At 36.9% G+C, this 19,062-nt stretch overlaps 1 long non-coding RNA gene across 1 annotated transcript in view; it reads left to right on the top strand.

Moving 5' to 3' along the window:
• The first annotated feature begins 2,787 nt into the window (after nt 1-2,787).
• LOC137006133 (uncharacterized) overlaps nt 2,788-19,062 on the top strand; it is a 35,105-nt gene continuing 18,830 nt past the window's right edge. Inside the window, exons 1-2 of the long non-coding RNA XR_010892478.1 lie at nt 2,788-2,926; nt 4,000-4,143. This is a non-coding gene — a long non-coding RNA (uncharacterized lncRNA). The remainder of the gene's footprint in view (nt 2,927-3,999; nt 4,144-19,062) is intronic.

Genomic DNA, 19,062 nt, shown 5'->3' on the forward strand with positions numbered 1-19,062 from the left:
TGCACTACCCATATTTACAGCATATGTCTGCATTTGTCTTTTAAAGGGCTCTTCATCTGGAAAACATCTGGTAAACATGATGAGCAAATGGAAGTCAATGGGGCCCATCAACTGTTTGGTTACCAACATTTTTCAAAATATCTTCTTCTATGCTCAGCAGAAGAAAGAAATTCACATAGGTACATGAGGGTAAATGATTTTCATTTTTGGGTGAATTGACCCTTTAAGCAAAGCCATAAAACTATTCAAAATATAATGTCACATAAAAACAGCGATGTAGCATTCGAACAGTGCTACTCATTGAAAACAGTTACTTTTGTTCACACCAACAACGATAACGATAACTATATTAGCATCCACACCAGCACACAATACATTCTGTTTATTCGATGTGCGCGCTAGTTATGTCTTTATAACATCACATAAAACCAGCAACATAGCATTAGAACAGCGCAACTCATTGAAAACAGTTACTTTTGTTCACACCAACAACGATAACTATAACGATAACTATATTAGCATCCACACCAACGCACAATACATTCTGTTTGTTTGAAGTGCGCACTAGTTATGTCTTTATAATGTCACATGAAAACAGCAACATAGCGTTAGTACAGCGCAACTCATTGAAAACAATTGCTATCGTTCACATCAACAACGATAACTATAACGATAACTATAAGAGTCCATACCAGCGCACAATTACGTGCTGTTTATGTGAAGTGTGTGCTTGTTATATCTTTATAATGTTACATAAAAACAGCAACATAGCGTTAGTACAGCGCAACTCATTGAAAACGGTTGCTATCGTTCACATCAACAGCGATAACTATAACGATAACTATATTAGCGTCCACACCAATGCACAATACATTCTGTTTGTTTGAAGTGCGTGCTAGTTATGTCTTTATAATGTCACATAAAACAGCAACATAATGTTAGAACAGCTCTACTCATTGAAAACTGTTATCTTTTACACCGACAATGATAACTATAACGTTAATTATATCAGCTTCCAGCTTTTTAACGATCTAAACACAAAGTGTGAAGCGCACGGCGCAGGTGCACTCAGGGCGTGTCCAAATCCAGTTTTGCTATTTTAACGACGGAAAAACAGTCGGGGCGCATTTTTGAAATGGGTTGTCCCTATTCTCTTAATGAGTAATGGGCGTAACGTTCAATAAACCAATCAGAGTGTCATCTCCCATTCCCTTTAAGAGCGAGATGCGCTCGCGCCATGGCGGATTGCTATTTACATGGCGGAATTTCTTGGTGATGAGTCAGTTAATATATATGTGTGTGTATTGGCACGATTGTTCAATTAATTAGCCAATTTCGTTCATCATTATAAGTAGTAATAGGCTGAATTGAAAATAGGTAGCCTAATTCTAATACACGCAATGACTATTTATCATTACGTTTTTATATTTATGTAGCCAACACAATGATATTCTTTTACACTGAAAACCTTTTGTTTTTAATATTTGGCATGTTTGTGTGATGCGCATCCCTGTGTGTAATAAGCAAAGTCGACACTCACTGCCCAGAGGCGCAGTTTCTACCAACGCGCTCTAACAAAAAAAATATTGCGCCACTGACTTTAGACTTTAGACCAGGTTTGAGTTGGTCTATGGCGCAGTCTATTTTCAGCTCCTTAAAATAGCAATGCGCCGGCAATGCGCCTGAACACACCTCTTTTTTAGACCAGCACGCCCATGGGCGCGCTAACTGGCGCAAATGCATTTACTAATTTAAGGACGTGGCGCTGGACGGGAAAACGCGAACGGCTCCGGACGCAAACTAGCAAACACACTTGCGCTGCGCCTTGCGTCGCATTGCGCCGCGTGTATTATAGGGCCATATGTCATCAGCGCGTTTCATACTATAATAGCACCGCAACAAAAACAGCAGCCACAGTTCCTCCTAAACCAAAACAACAAGCTTATGCTGTGTTCACGCCATAACTACCGTAATTTGGAAGAGATGGAAACCCGTGACTTTATACTCGGAGCGGTTCATGACTTGAATTTGTGCATTTCTATGGCAACACTTTCAGCACTGAAATTAATCTGCAGCAGTCAGGTGGAAAAAGTCAGCGCTCTTTAAGTTGTTTACTTTCATTATTATTGTAACGTTACGTGCTTTGAGACATGAGGTAGTTTAATGCTTTTGTTTTCTCCCCGCTGATGCTTTGACGGGATCTTATGCTTTCAAAGCTGGCTCGCTATTAAACCTCTTAGAAAATGACATACCCTACCTTTAACTCCATAAGCAACTTTATTTTGAAAAGTGCTGAGCTACAGCTGCGCTACTGAAAAACATAGAAAGAGCAAGTTAATAGAGTTGCTTCTTCCAGTCAGTTACAGCATCGGTCAATGGTCAAGACATTCATACGTCTCTGAGGGAGCGCTATTGTAAGCGAATATTTGGCATTAGCAAACTGGCATGGTTCTCTGATAAGTAACTTGATTTCCTGGTGTCCTTATTTTCTCCAAAACTTCAGCATTTCATATACTTGTCATAATCACAGATCGTTTTGTAGTGTAGTTGTGGGAGCCCGTTGCCAGTTTGATAGATCAGGGTGTACAGTCAAGTGAGAGGGAGTAGGAGTGCAGTGAAAACAAACACAGACGTCTGTGATTAGGTAATCGGGGTCTGTGGAATAACAGTTTTCTGGACTGAACTCATCACTGCTGAACACAAAGGGAGGGCCGGGAAGCAATGGGTTCTTTTTGTGAAATGAGAGCAGACAAACTGTTACAGCTTGTCATTGAGTCAAAGCTGAAGAGGAAACATACACACAGATAGTCTACAGACCTTGAGGGTGATTCTTTTATTGCCCATTACTATTGCATCACATGAACACACAGCAATAATGATGTCAATGTGAGTGGGTGGAGATGTTGCCATAGTAACTCTGTTATGGGTGAGTTTGTACTTTTCTGATTGACAGCTGAAAGATTCTTATGTGTCTCTCAACAAACGTGATTTTGAAAAAATAAAATCATGGGGACGTTATTTATCCACTACACTTTATTAACGTCATTCTATTCATCTCAGGCTTACTGTACGAGCTAAAACACCTTCTCATGTATGATAATTACAACAGTTATATGACAAAAATGTTTATCTTGGACAAGTTTCAAAAGGTGATAGATCATTCACACAGTCACAGGATTATTTAACTCATACTTGTCAGCCCACGTTTAAGTAAAATGGCATATTTCTCTTAGTAATGTAACCTGTTTGTGTTTCAGCCCTAAAGTATGTGTTTATTTAAGAAATAGAGGGAATAAAACATGATTAAATAATTAGAATAAAACAAATATTTAAAAAATGCAGACATAATGGTGCACTTGGGACGGGTTTAAATGCGATAATCTCAAACAATCATTTATGGTGTGGCAAAATATGGAAAGAATACAACTATTTTCGCAAAAAGGAGAGGGAGCATAAAAAAGTTGTTTCCTTAGCAACCAGCCGTTATTTGTTGTAGTTTACTTCCTGTGCTATGGTAACAAGAAATAAAACAGGATATGATGAGCTTGCATGTGTTTGGATGATTTTAACTGTGTTGCAAGCCGTTGCACTGCATGGCAAGGAAATTGTACCATTGTACAATACAAGCTAAACTGTTCTGTTTTATTGCCAGACAAATATTTAAACATGGTATCAAGTCGGACAGCATAATGTATTTGATTAGCCTACTTAGTCAACTAAAATGGCAAGCATATGTTGCATTAAATTTATGCAAGGACAGAAGAGAAAACTGACACCCTTAGTAGAAGAAAAAGGAAAGAACGGCTTGTTATTTTGCACTTCCTATGTAATTATTGAGAGATTTAACTGCTGCTGTGCATACTTTGTGCAGGAGTTTCACGCATCCCCTTATTTACTGCCGCTAAAAGTTTATGGCATTGAGCTGTTCATGATTTGGCACCAATTTGGCATTAAACGCCGTGTTTCACGCTGGGGTTTAATTGGTATTTCTTTTCCAAGGTAGCTGTTGCCTGAGCCGATGAGGATTTTTCCAGAATAGTGGGCAAATGTTGAGAGGGCATGTCACGTGAAGCTGAGAAGTGTGATATAATCACTGGCAGACAGGCACCATCTGGGCGAGAAGCGAGTTCCTGCTGGCCTTCAGTAAGTATTAGTGGTTGACACAATGCTTGAGTCAACGTAACAGGGTCATCTTACAGAACGGCTGACTTTTGTGTCCCTTATTAACATATGTGTAAAATATGAACAATGAATATCTTATGCAATCTCTGTGTTAACATTGTTCTAAACTAATCAACAAAAATCTTTTTCATCATGGGGACATGGGCCCCTGATTACGTGTCAACCCTGTTACCATCTCTTTTTAAGGAAGTTGACAATTCTAAATCAAAAAGCTGTCAAAATGACATTATTGTCCTTTTAAGAGGCACATTTCTCAGAGTTCAAGGGCATGTTTATGACTGGGTGTTCTTAAAATTTCAACCCTGTTACTATGATTTGTATAGTAAACAACTGCTAACTGAATAGATACTTGTAGAAAAATCAGCATTAAATTAACTAATCTTGTAGTTTCATTAACTTGAGAGCAAGGTTTGTAACATCAGAAGTAAACTGTAGAACTTTCAACCCTGTTACTGTGAACCCTGTAATGCAGTGGTTCCCAAACCTGCACATTTTGGATGTCTCTCTCATCTAACACACCGGATTCAACTCATCAGCTCATTAGTAGAGACTGCAAGACCTGAAATAGGTTTGTCAGATAAGGGCGACACACAAAATGTGCAGTGCTGGGGATCTTTCAGGACAGGTTTGGGAACCACTGCTGTAATGATTATATTTAATGTATATTTAATAATTTGATATCATAATGACATTATCATTCTTTAGAGGTAATTAACTTTTTAAGGACAAGTTAAAACCACCTTTTGTTTTAATTGTTCCCTAATCCCTACCGACAAAATGTATAGTAAACAACTGCTATCTGAATGGTGTATACATGTAGAAACATCAGCATTAAATTAACTAAGCTTGTAGCTTCATAAATTTGAGAGCAAGGTTTGTAACATCAGAAGTAAACTGTAGAACTTTCAGCCCTGTTACTGTGAACACTGTTACCATCATTTTTTCCATTTTAATGTATAATTTAATAATGTCATAATGACATTCTTTAGAGGAAGTGAACTTTTTAAGGACAAGTTAAAATTACCTTTTGTTTTGATTGTTCCCTACCGACAAATTGTCAACCCTGTTACTATGATTTTGTATAGTAAACAACTGCTAACTGAATAGTGTATACTTAAAGAAAAATCAGCGTAATACTAAGCTTGTAGTTTCATAACTATTCTAAGGTAATGTATAGACCTTATTTACCAGAGAAAGAAGTGCGCCGCCATCTTTATAAAATTGTCTTTGAACTTCCATTCTGCGGTAGCTCTGTACAAAATACAAAATACAAAAGAAACAAAGACTTGGCTTGACAACTTGACTTTAAACAGGAACATAGCACTCACCAGCTGTGGTTACATGGAACAATACTAGACCAGGAACAAGGCAAACGTGAGGGCTTAATTACACAAGGACTAATGACTAAACACCTGTGCAAAATCAAACCAATGACAACATAGGACAACACATGACAAGGGGGGCACATGGCAGGATCACATGACTAGAACATGATACAAACAAGGGAAGCACATGGCAAACAAGAAACATGACTATGACTATATACATGAAACTATAAACATGAAACAAAACTAGATGACAATCACTGGTGTCAAAAGTATTCACATTCATTACTCAAGTAGAAGTATAGATACTAGGGTTTAAAAATACTTCTGTAGAAGTTGAAGTATCAACTCAAGCGTTTTACTCAAGTAAAAGTATAAAAGTACTGGTTTCAAAACTACTTAAAGTATAAAAGTAAAAGTAATGTAGGGGAAAAAATGCCATTAAGGACAAAAGCTTAGGCCGCGCCACAGGGGCCTATTGTGTACTCCACCTCCTCAAAAAAACATTTTTCTAAAGGCCATAATGACCATAATGTTATATTAAAATGTTAATGTTGAAAAATTTGGGATGCACTAGGCTACCCGTTTCAGCCGCATATATGTCCATTGAAAATGAACGCATTTTAGTACAATGCAAATACATTAAAGCACCATATATGTGTACTACTGACCATTAACATGGGTTTCATGGAGTGGAAGATATCATGACTAGTTGCCTATAAGTATTCTAATGGTGCAAAAAGTCAAAATTCAGAGGCATTAATAACCTTTATTGGAATGTAAATGTACATCCAAGCTTAACTGCAGAAATTTGTGAGGGCAACGGACAAGAAAAATGCGGGTAGTTTTGGTGTACCCAGGGCAGGCTTAGTAACAATCAGGGCTTGACATTAACACCTGCCAGCTGTTTTCAGCTGTTTCAGTTCACACCGCACCAACAAACGCCAGCAAACTCTCTATTGGCGTTTGTTGGATAGGTGTTGGCGTTGGTCGGAGTCTGTTTACCCGACTGAACATGTTTAAAGGTGCCATCGAATGTTTTTTTACAAGATGTAATATAGGTCTAAGGTGTCCCCTGAATGTGTCTGTGAAGTTTCAGCTCAAAATACTCAGATTTTTTTTAATTAATTTTTTTAACTACCTATTTTGGGGCATCATTAAATATGAGCCGATTTATGCTACTGCCCCTTTAATTCTCATGCTCTCTGCCCCCAAGCTTGCGCTTGCCTTAAACAGTACATAAACAAAGTTTACACCCTCAAATGGATCTTTACAAAGTGTTCGTCATGCATGCGGCATGTATGCGTCGGATTATGTGAGTATTGTATACTGTTATATTGTTTACATTCTGAATGAATTTGAGGCTGTGCTCCGTGGCTAACAGCTAATGCTACACTGTTGGAGAGATTTATAAAGAATGAAGTTGTGTTTATGAATTATACAGACTGCAAGTGTTTAAAAATTAAAATAACGACGGCTCTTGTCTCCGTGAATACAGTAAGAAACGATGGTAACTTTAACCACATTTAACAGTACATAAGCAACATGCTAACAAAACATTTAGAAATACAGTTTACAAATATCACTAAAAATATGATGTTATCATGAATCATGTCAGTTATTATTGTTCCATCTGCCATTTTTCACTGTTGTTCTTGTGCGCTTACCTAGTCTGATGGTTCGGTTGTGCTGCTCCAGACGTTAATGCCTGCCCTTGTCTAATGCCTTTCATAATGTTGGGAACATGGGCGGGCATATGCAAATATTGGGGCGTACACCCCGACTGTTACGTGACAGTGGGTGTTATGTTGAGCTTCGCCTGTTCTTCTGAGGTCTTTTAAACAAATGAGATTTATATAAGGAGGAGGAAACAATGGAGTTTGAGACTCACTGTATGTCATTTCCATGTAATTTTTGAATCTAGGGCACCTTTAATCGGCGTTTGTGTGGTCGTCTGAGCATCCAACAAACTCTGACGTAATCTGACCTGTTCACGAACCGTTGCCATGACGACGAGGCAAGTCCCCTTTAAAGACAGCTGTTTGATCGCGCCTGCGCCTCACGCGCACACAACAAAGCACTGGAAACGTGACATCGCAGCTTGTTCGTTATGAAAAATAAAATACAGTTTAAAAAAAAAACATATAAAAGGTACAATAGTCTGTAGTGCAATCCGTGCCATTCAGCAAGAGCACTGCTCCACTTCACTGAAAGAGAGAGGTATACCATGAGAGCAATGCAGGTTTACCTTAAGTTTCGTTTTAAATTAATTCGTTTTGGCTTGTTTAGTTACATGGTTGTGTATGACTATGTGTCACATAAATAAAAGGGTCGCGCTTAAAAAAAAAAAAAAAAAAGTTTAAAAACCGGTATACGATTTAAACGTCTCTCTATCGAACTAACATTACGTTACCTAGCTTAATTTACAGAGGACGAAGAGAAAGCACCCGTTTGATAGCCTAAATGAGCCAGTAGTGTAGAAATAATAACTTATAAGAAATCATCTTTTTTGAGTAATGCCCCCAACACTGACTATTACTGTTCACGTCACCTCGTATTTACCGGAATCTTGACATGACAACACGTGACGTTATATTCGGAGCTGTTCACGTCCTTTTGGTCCTTGGACTAGGAATTATGCGTTTCCATGACACCACTATCAACACCTAAATGAATCTACAGCGGTCAGGTGGAACATGTGGGAGCTCTCAGAAAACTCCCAGCTTACAAGCTGTAATTACGATCTCTACGAGGACGTGAACGCTTTTTACAAGCTCGAATCTCGTAACTACAGGAATTACAAGGCCGCGTGAACGCACATTTTAGTCCTCCTTGCTGGAGTGTGACGTGATTTGATGTGCAGGTGTGATGGATTACGTACAAACCAATAGGGTGTCAGAATGGTACGTTATATGTTTTATCTTCTCATCCAACCACAATCAAATTCACTCTATCCGGATGGCGCGATTTATCTGGATATTTTTTTTTTTTTTAAAGCCGGAATGAAAACAAGCCGAAATGAAGAGTAACGAGGCTATTTTTAAAATGTAAGGAGTAGAAAGTACAGATAATTGCGTGAAAATGTAAGGAGTAGAAGTAAAAAGTAAGCTGAAAAATAATTACTCCAGTAAAGTATAGATACCCGAAATTTCTACTTAAGTAAGGTAACGAAGTATTTGTACTTCGTTACTTGACACCTCTGATGACAATAATGACATTATCATTCTTTAAAGGAAGTGAACTTTTGAAGGACAAGTTAAAATCCCCATTTATTTTGATTGTTCCCTACCGACAAAATGTCAACCCTGTTACTATGATTTTGGATGGTAAACAACTGAATAATGTATATAATGCTATCATATTTTTGTTTTATTTTAATGTATAATTTAATGCTGATGTTTCTACAAGTACATTATTCAGTTGTTTACTATCCAAAATCATAGTAACAGGGTTGAAAGTTTTTGATTGTTCCCTACCGACAAAATGTCAACCCTGTTACTATGATTTTGGATTGTAAACAATTGAATAATGTACTTGTAGAAACATCAGCATTAAATTAACTAAGCTTGTAGTTTCATAAACTTGAGAGCAAGGTTTGTAAAATCAAAAGTAAACTGTAGAACTTTCAACCCTGTTACTGTGAACCCTGTAACTATCATATTTTTGTTTTATTTTAATGTATAATTTAATGCTGATGTTTCTACAAGTACATTATTCAGCTGTTTACTATCCAAAATCATAGTAACAGGGTTGAAAGTTTTTTTTTTTTTTTATTGTTCCCTACTGACAAAATAAATATGATTTTGGATAGTAAACAACTGAATAATGTACTTGTAGAAACATCAGCATTAAATTAACTAAGCTTGTAGTTTCATAAAACTTGAGAGCAAGGTTTGTAAAATCAAAAGTATAATTTAATAATTTGATATCATAATGACATCATTCTTTAGAGAAAGTGAACTTTTAGTTTTTTTTAGTTAAAATCCCCTTTTGTTTTGATTGTTCCCTACCGACATAATGTCAACTCTGTTACCGTGATTTTGTATAAACAACTGTTCATTTAAAGTGGATTTTATTTTTTAAAGTCTAAAGCAGAAATTTACTTTATTTTATAATAGTCCCACTCAAAGTCAAATTACACAGATGTTTTGTATCAAGCAAACCGGAGTACTGGATCCATTTTTAATATTAACCACAATCTCTTTGAAGTGTGTTATCTGAACTCTGAATAAACTTGATTAAAAAAAAAAAAATAATTAGCAAAAAGTGAAAAATAGTCAGACAGCTGATGAAAGTCGAGAATTCAATGTAATGTGAAATCATCAGACAACCCATCAGGTCCATAAAATGGCAAGTTTCCATGCAGTTTTTGTTTTCACTCATTTGAGAGGTAGTCTAGCAATAGGTAAATCAAAAGTAATCTGACCGACTTTACTTTGGCTCTATTCTACAGCAGAGAAAATTACTCTCATATGCCACAGAGCAACTGGTTGAAAAGTCCTGTCTACTGAAAGAAAATACTGAAGACAGAAATGTTACATTTTGCAGGATTTCAGAGGAAGATCAATATGCCTCAAAGTGCATTTATTGCTGGATTACCGCCACAAAAGTACCACAATCATCCACTCTACTGTGACACCGCCTTACTCTTTCTTGGCCATAAAATACTACCATAAATCCATTGATACAAAATCAGACATAATATTTGGGCAGACCACACATCCACACGGTTTCCATTATGAGGCCACCAAGCCACACATGGCATAGATCAGTAACACAAATTACTAGGAATACAGGTTTATTGGTGAAGCTTTGAACTTGGGGATTTTCTTCACCATGTACTTGCCGTAGATCTCCAAGGCTCCTACATTTCAGGCAGGCAGTTTCCATTTGTGTACTCTGGAGTCTTCATTAAATCAGTTTATCAGCACGGAAATGACTGTGGTTGCAATGGAGAGAGTTTGGCGTGGGATAGACGGGCTATGTCATAATGGACTAACAGGCTGAAGGAAAGCAGAACGGACAGGAAAACGACTGTACGGTAACCATGGAAACCTGCCACTGTTATCCGGAATCCTTTCAATAATCCGAAACTTTTAAGCATTTAACACCTACCTGTAAAATAAACCGGTGAGTAATAGAGTGAGAAAGCTGTCAGCGCACTAAAGAAAAAGATTTAAGTACAGTAAAACTTTTATTTCAAGCCAATACTCTGGCATGCCTCAATATAAACTAGAATGAACGAAAAGTGGTTTTATATGGAAACTGTGCAATTTAAGAATCCCAGACTGTAGGACAGCAGGAAAATGTCCTGTGGATCAGTATCCTGGAGAAGCGATCATGCTCTTCTACTGTATCTGGCACTGCTCCATCATTGTGCTGCGACCAAAGGGAAATGTTTAAGCCATTATGTTGGAGATGGGTTAATGTTTGTTCTTCTCCAAAAGCCTCTTTGTGTTAAAATCATTTCTACAATAAAATGGAATGGTTTATATTTGAAGAGTGTAGTGGAAATCTTTATGCTGATAAGGCTCTTAAAGATTTTGGCTCCTAATATTATAGTGGTTAAGTAATCATTAAATATTAGACTGGGGATTCAGTGGTCGCTTGTTTGTGAATACTGTTGTTGTTATAAAACTGGCCCATTAAATATGGCATTACTGTGGAAACGGCTTGTAAATCTATGTTGTGAAATAAAGGACTCTATGGGGAACAGGAATGAGAAACACATTAGATTTTAGACTCTAAATCACTGCAAATCTGTCTATTCTGTCATTATGCCTTGTATAGGAACCTGTGTAAGTCCTCTGATTATTAAAACAAACCCATGTCTGTAACACTAATTGTTCCTTGCTGATTGGGTCTGAAAATCCACATTATACAACAGCCCTCGAGTTCTTCCTCATTTCACTGTTTGCATCTCTGCGATTATCTGAGACAGGGATAGCTGCAGGTCGGAGTAATAGACATTTCACATGGTACTGAATGCTACAACAGAAACTAACCCCGAAACGCCCTGATATACTCACGGTGATGTTCTTTTTCGTTCTTTGCTTAGGGGTAAAACGAAGTTCAAAATACGTGAGCAGCGCTATACTGTTATCGAACATCTGACGGCGCCCACACTGCAGAGAGCGGTGTTTAGATGAATATGTAAATAAGTGACACACACTTTCCTCTCAGTAACAAAATGAACACAACAGAACTGAGAAAACAGCAAGCATCTGATCATAACAACATGGGTATGTTAGCATAAGCTCTGGAAATTAGCACTTCAGAAAGTCACGTCAAGTTTATTTATATGGCATTTTATTCAATAGATTGCTTAAAAGCAAGCAGCTTTACAGTATCAAACATGAAAAACAGTGTCAGTTCCTCATTTCATCAAAAGCACAACTTCATTTTATACTATGAAGCGGCTATCCTCGACGAACTCAATAGATGAAATGAGTCAGAGAAGAGTTCTGCGTGAAAGAAGGCAGAGCCTCAGCGCACACCTCCTATTACATTATCGTCATGGACCAATGGTAGTACGAAGGTGTTTCGCAGCTGGAGCGAACTTTTGGCTTGATTTTGTTTGAAATTACAAAACATCAGTTCATTCTTCGATTACGTTTGATGTATATCGTGGCCTCAACCCTACCACACACCCAAACAGGCAGCATTGGCGACTGATTGTAAAGATCTTTCGGCATGTGCACTACATTTCGGAACGTCCCTAACCTTTCAGAACACCCATTACTTCGACCCATATATATCCACACTTGCATTTGTGCTTTTCAGGCAGGCTGCCTGCACTGTAAAACCGAACAGTGAAATGAATTAAATTAAATGAGTTTGTTTCATACAAATAATAATAAAAGTTCATTGTACTTAATAAAAAAAAGTTGCATGAATTCAAAATTTCATTGTAATAAGCTGAACTTAATATGATTGAGTTGAGCTGCAGCAGATTTCTAATTCCCAGCATGCTTTGCGTCAGACCATATAAAAAACTGTTGAAATTAAGTGTTATTTTGTGTGTTTTTGCACAAGATTAACATATGGAGATATACGTTAATGTTTAATGTTGTGTTATGTTGGGATTCAGGGGGGTTCTGTTATGTTAGTTTTGTAGGGTTACCACTGTGGTGAAGAGTAGAGCCTGTGGTTAGGCTGAGGATGAGCTGCAAAACATTTAAGACCACATATGTTCTTTGATTACATTACAGGTGCTGGTCATATAATTAGAATATCGTGAAAAAGTTCTTTTTTTTTTGTAAATTATTTTTAAAAATGAAACTTTCATATATTCTAGATTCCCTACATGTAAAGTAAAACATTTCAAAAGTTTTTTTTTTTTTTTTTTTTTTTTTTAAATTTTGATGATTAGAGTGTACAGCTCATGAAAGTCTAAAATCCAGTATCTCAAAATATTAGAATATTTCCTAAGATCAATCAAAAAATGGATTTTCAAAACAGAAGTTCAAGTTTTGCTCCTAGCACAAATTACAGCATTAGTGAAGTGTGGCATGGAAGTGATCAGCCTGTGGCACTGCTGAGGCACTATTGAGCCTTCAGATCATCTGTATATTGTTGGATCGACTGTTTCTCATCTTTCTCTTGAAAATATCCCATAGATTCAGGGGTCAGGCATGTTGGCTGGCCAATAAAACACAGTAATATCATGGTCAGCAAACCACTTGGAAGTGGTTTTTGCACTGTGGGCAGGTGCTAAAGTCCTGCTGGAAAAGGAAATCAGCATCTCCACAAAGCTTGTCAGCAGATGGAAGCATAAAGTGCTCCAAAAATCTCCTGGAAGATGGCTGCATTGACTTTGCACTTGATAAAACACAATGGACCAACACCAGCAGATGTCACGGCTCCCCAAATCATTACTGACTTCAGAAACGTCCCACTAGACTTCAAGCAGCTTGGATTCTGTGCCTCTCCAGTCTTCCTTCAGACTCTGGGACCATGATTTCAACATGAAATGCAAAATTTACTTCATCTGAAAAGAGGACTTTCGACCACTGCTCACTGTCCAGTTCTTTTTCTCCTTAGCCCAGGTATGATGCTTCTGACGTTGTTTCTGTTTCAGAAGTGGCTTGGTAGTCCTTTTCCTGAAGATTTCTGAGTGTGGTGACTCTTGATGCGCTGACTCCGGCTTCATTCTACTCATTGTGAAGCTCTCCCAAGTGTTTGAATCGGCTTTACTTGACAGTATTCTCAAGCTTGTGGTCATCCCTGTTGCTTGCGCACCTTTGCCTACCCAATTTCTTCCTTCTAGTCAACTTTGCATTTAATATGCTTTGATACATCACTCTGTAAACAGCCACCCCATTCAGTAATGACCATCTGTGACCCTTTGTGGAGGGTGTCAGTGATTGTCTCCTGGACCATTGCCAAGTCAGCAGTCTTCTCCATTAGTGTGGTTTCAAAGAACAAGAGATACCCGGAATTTATACTGTAGGGATGGTCATTTAATGAAACTCAAATGTAAATATTCTAATATTTTGAGATACTGGATTTTGGACTTTCATTAGTTGTACGCTCTAATCAACAAATTCAAAAAAACTTTTTGAATGTTTTACTTTACATGTAGGGAACCTAGTATAAATGAAAGTTTCATTTTTTAAAATAATTTAAAATAAAAAATGAACTTTTTCACGATATTCTAATTATATGACCAGCACCTGCATATGCAAGTATGTAATGACAGTCTCTCTGATAGTTATAATAGCATGTGTTATTTGCTATGTAACATTTAACCGATATCTGAATGTGATGTTTATGTAAATTAACTGTATGTAATTAACATTATGATGAGTTGGGAAAGGGATGCTGGTGACGGGATTGTTAGTGAGAGACACCTGTGCACCACACTGGCCTTGATCCGCTTCCATGGCTCTCAGCCCCACCCCACTTGTCACAAAAATTTTAAGTTCTACCAACTTTAAAAAAAATGAGTTAGTTTACTTAAATGTTTTGAGGTAACAAGTTTACTCAAAAGTTTTGAGTATTCTGAACTTATTGGGTTCTACAGTGTGTGCAGCAGTAATGTGCATTTTTCAGTGACATTGTTACATCGTTAGGCCAGTAGGTGGAGACAAGTGACTGTTATGAACATTAAAAAACATAGATTGCATTCAGGAAGTTACACGCAATTTATAAATGACCTATTGGATCGTTCACTCGACTGGCTCCTTTAAAAACACAGATACATGAAGGGATAAAAAACATAAGTGGCTGCATCCAAAATGGCATACTTCCCTACTGTATATTAGTCAAAAAAACAGTATGTAACAATAGAAGCATGTCTGCATTCACAGTACTTATAAAGAGTAGGAAAAAAGTACCTGGATAACCTGCTACTTCCGGCAAGATTCTAAAGTGTGCATACAATGTACACTTTACTATCCCATGGGGCCACAGGAGAGGATTTGTGAATGGCGGTGAAGTGAAGCAACTGATGCTGGTAGGTCACATGATAATGACAACATGGTGACTGTAGTACATCCAAATTAAATATATACTACACATATTCATACTTCTAGTGGCCAGGAATTACTTATTCAAAATAACTCTTCTCAAGAGAGTATGTGATTTTTGGATGCAGTCAGTGTATTTGTTGAGTGAGTCATTGAATCATTAACTCGACCAATTCACTCAAAAACAATGATTCATTCAGGAATGAAACACCAGTACTGTGTGTTGCTCTGAGACGGAAAGATTAATTCTGCTTTGGCTTTGTTTTGGAACTGTTTTCATTGGCAGAGCAACTCTGTCTAAATTGTAAGTTATATTGCTTAAATATATTAATATTGTAAAAATGTCCAACCAAAACTACACAGGGCCTGACTTAAAACAAAATTATTGATAGTAGCTATTCTTTTTGATATTAAGCCAGTTACAAAGTGTTTATTCAGTTGCACTTTTCACAGGTAGATGTATTACTTGTTGTCTTTATTTGTCCCTGATTAATGCAGAGTTTCAAGCTTTGATATCCATGCACTACTCCTTATATATCACCTACTTTGCCATTTTTGCGTAAATTAATATGGTTTGTGCATTTTTAATATCTTTGCAAATGTGATGGATCCACTTTTTGAAAAAAGTTGACATTTTGAAAAACACTTTTACCACAGGGTGGATTACTTTCCACAACCAGTGTTTCTGACTCACTGTAGAGCTGAATGGACTGACTGAGCCCTGATTGAGCACAGTTCTCTCTGCAATTTGAATCAGTCCAGTGTGGTTTAATTTCCGTTCCACTGGTTTGGGCATCTTCTGATCTGGTTCTTTATTGGCTGCTGTTTTAGTTGCTAATCAAGCGCTAATCACATGTTAGCGCAGTAACAGATCAGGAGAGCTTTTCTCAGGTCAACATTTTAAGGGCACATTTGTCTTTTAAAATTAACATCAATGTTAAACAGAGTCCTCACTTTTCTTAGTGGCCCCTAGTTATTATTAGCCTAATCTTTCTCCAGGAGGAAATAAGAGGGGGTTTTATTTACCGTGCCTGTTGCATCAAAGTAAAAAAAATATATGAAGAAATATTCTGGAATGCTGAATGTCTGAGAACCTTCTATCTCTATGGAAACCGTTGCTCAACACAAACAAATGCTGATTCGCTCTCCAGACGTGAAAAGAAAAGAAATGTTTTCCCAAAGGAAAGAGTTGGACCAAAGGGTTCCTCTGGTGGGTTTATGTGGGAACTCTTTCAGACCACTGAAGAATTCAGCCAAGTCAAAGAATAGCAGAGCAGCTGCTTTATCTATCGCAGGACATTGGGCATATTCCAGTCTGCCTGTCAGTCTTTTTTATAGCATTTATCAATGTATTTACTGCTTCTACAAAACCTGACAGAGAAAAACTAATAAAAGACTAATATTAGAGTCTAATTGACATTTTTTTTAACCTTTTTATGGCAAGGCAAGGTTAATTTAGGTTGTAAATAAAATCCTAATAATACCTATATTAATAATTAATGATATTTGTAAAATAATACTTTGAAACCGTACAAAACAAAAAGAATACAAAGAGTACATTTAAAAAAAAAAAAAAATTGGATTTGGATGGTGTTTAAATCTTTTTATTAAGGACAGTCTTATGTGTTGGCGTGGCTGTAGAGTGCTGACGTCAAAACCTGGAAGACTAATTCGCCGCTGATTACATTGAGATTTTCCTATAGGGTTTTATAATGTGTTTTTTAAATTTGTAAGGTCTGTGGTAAACATAACTTGACGATACTTTGGCGTTTTGTTCTACAATTTACACTGCACACACTCACACGCTAAATTTTCTTATCTAGTTAATTATTAGAAACATTAATATTAAACTATTTTAAGTGCACCTGCACCTTGTATTGTGCATGGCGTGTCCGAATTCTCTTTTGCTAGTTTAACAATGGAAAAAATGGTCAGGAGCATGATCCAAATTGGTTGTATCTAGTCTCTTAATGAGTCATTGGTGTGTTTTGGGTGTAATGTGCAGTAAAGCAGATCAGAGTGTCATCTCCCATTCCCTTTAAAAGCCAGGTGCGCTTGCACCATGGCGGATTGCTATTTACATGGCGGTTTTTTCAAGTGGAAAAACTGAACAGTTCTCCAAAGAGGAGTCTTTTTATTTGTAATATTTTAAAATGTTTGTGCTGCTGCGCATCCCTGTGTGTGTAACAAGCAAAGTGTAAGCGCGTTGTGCACCCGCCTATAGGCGCATATTACTAACGCAACCTTTAAATAACAAATAAATAAAAATAATGTGCCATTGACTTTAGACCAGGTTTATGTTGGTCAATGGTGAAATTGTTTTCAGTTGCCTAAAAATAGCAACACGCCAACAATGCATCTCAACACACCTCGTTTTCAGACCAGCACAGCCATGGGTGAACAGATGGGTGCGAGTGCATTTGCAATTTAAATAACGATAACTGCATCGGGCTGAAACTAGCAAAAAACACTTGCGTAACACCTGGCGTCACATTGCGGTGGGTGTATGATAGGGCCCTTTTTTTATAAAATAATCCCAACACCTTCAAAATCCGCATTTTTCCATATGAGTATGTGTAATTTATGCTGTTGAGCAAAACTTTCAGGTATCGTCACGTTATGTTTACCACAGACCTTATTTTACTCATAAGTTGAAAAAAGCCATTATAAAAATCCATAGGAATATCTTGAGGAAATCAGTGGCGGGTTTTGATGTCATCTTTCCAGCTCTCTATACTGTTAGAATTATGAATATTTTTTAGGGTGTTGCTATTCATTTGCTAAAATATTAGTATAATAATAGAAGTATATGGGACTATACACTCTAAAAAATGTTGCGTTGAAAATGGACAAACCCAGCAATTGGGTGGTTTCAACCCAGCGGTTGGGTTAAATGTTTGCCCAACGTACTGGGCAGTTTTCCAGTCTGCCTGTCAGTCCTTTTTTTATAGTATTTATCAATGTATTTACTGCTTCTACAAAACTTGACAGAGAAAAAAACTTAATAAAAGACTAATATTAGAGTCTCATTGACATTTTAGACCTTTTTATGGCAAGGCTAGTTAAGCTGGAAAAAAACTAATGATACTTATATTAATAATTATTGGTAATGATAATGATAATGATATTTGATATCCGTTTTAACCCAGCGGTTGGGGTTAAATGTTTGCCCAACATGCTGGGCAGTTTTATTTAACCCAACTATTGTTTAAAAATGACTATACGGCTGGCTTAAAATGAACCCAAAATAGGTTGGCAATTAAAAATCAGACACATAATTACTAGAGGCAACAATAATAATCAAAAGGTGAACATTTATTAAAGGTGCCCTAAAACCAGTTTTTACACTCTAAAAAATGCTGGGTTAAAAACAACCCAAGTTGGGTTGAAAATGGACAAACCCAGCAATTGGGTTGTTTTAACCCAGCGGTTGGGTTAAATGTTTGCCCAACCTGTTGGGTAGTTTTATTTAACTCAACTATTGTTTAAAAATTACTGTATTGCTTAATTAAAATTAACCCAAAGTATGTTGGAAATGAACATTTATTAATGTTCAATGAATAATTATTAAACAATAAACATTTATTAAATTGCTTATTAATAAATTTATATTAATAAACTATTAAATTTATATTAATAAAATATTAAAGCTTATTAATAAACATTCACCTTTTGTCTTTTATTGTTGCCTCTAATTGCATCTGGATTTTAATTTCCCAACTATTTTGGGTTCATTTTAAGCTAGCCATATAGCAATTTTTAAACAATAGTTGGTTTAAATAAAACTACCCAGCAGGTTGGGCAAACATTTAACCCAACCGCTGGGTTAAAACAACCCAATCGCTGGGTTTGTCCATTTTCAACCCAACTTAGGTTGTTTTTAACCCAGCATTTTTTAGAGTGTACAAGATGTAATATAAGTCTAAGGTGTCCCCTGAATGTGTCTGTGAAGTTTCAGCTCAAAATACCCCATATTTTTTTATTTAATTTTTTTAACTGCCTATTTTGAAGCATCATTAACTATGCACCGATTCAGGCTGCAGCCCCTTTAAATCGCACGCTCCCTGCCCGCCGAGCTCTCGACT

Source organism: Chanodichthys erythropterus, chromosome 18 (genome assembly GCF_024489055.1).
Source record: "Chanodichthys erythropterus isolate Z2021 chromosome 18, ASM2448905v1, whole genome shotgun sequence".
Classification (NCBI taxonomy): Eukaryota; Metazoa; Chordata; class Actinopteri; order Cypriniformes; family Xenocyprididae; genus Chanodichthys; species Chanodichthys erythropterus.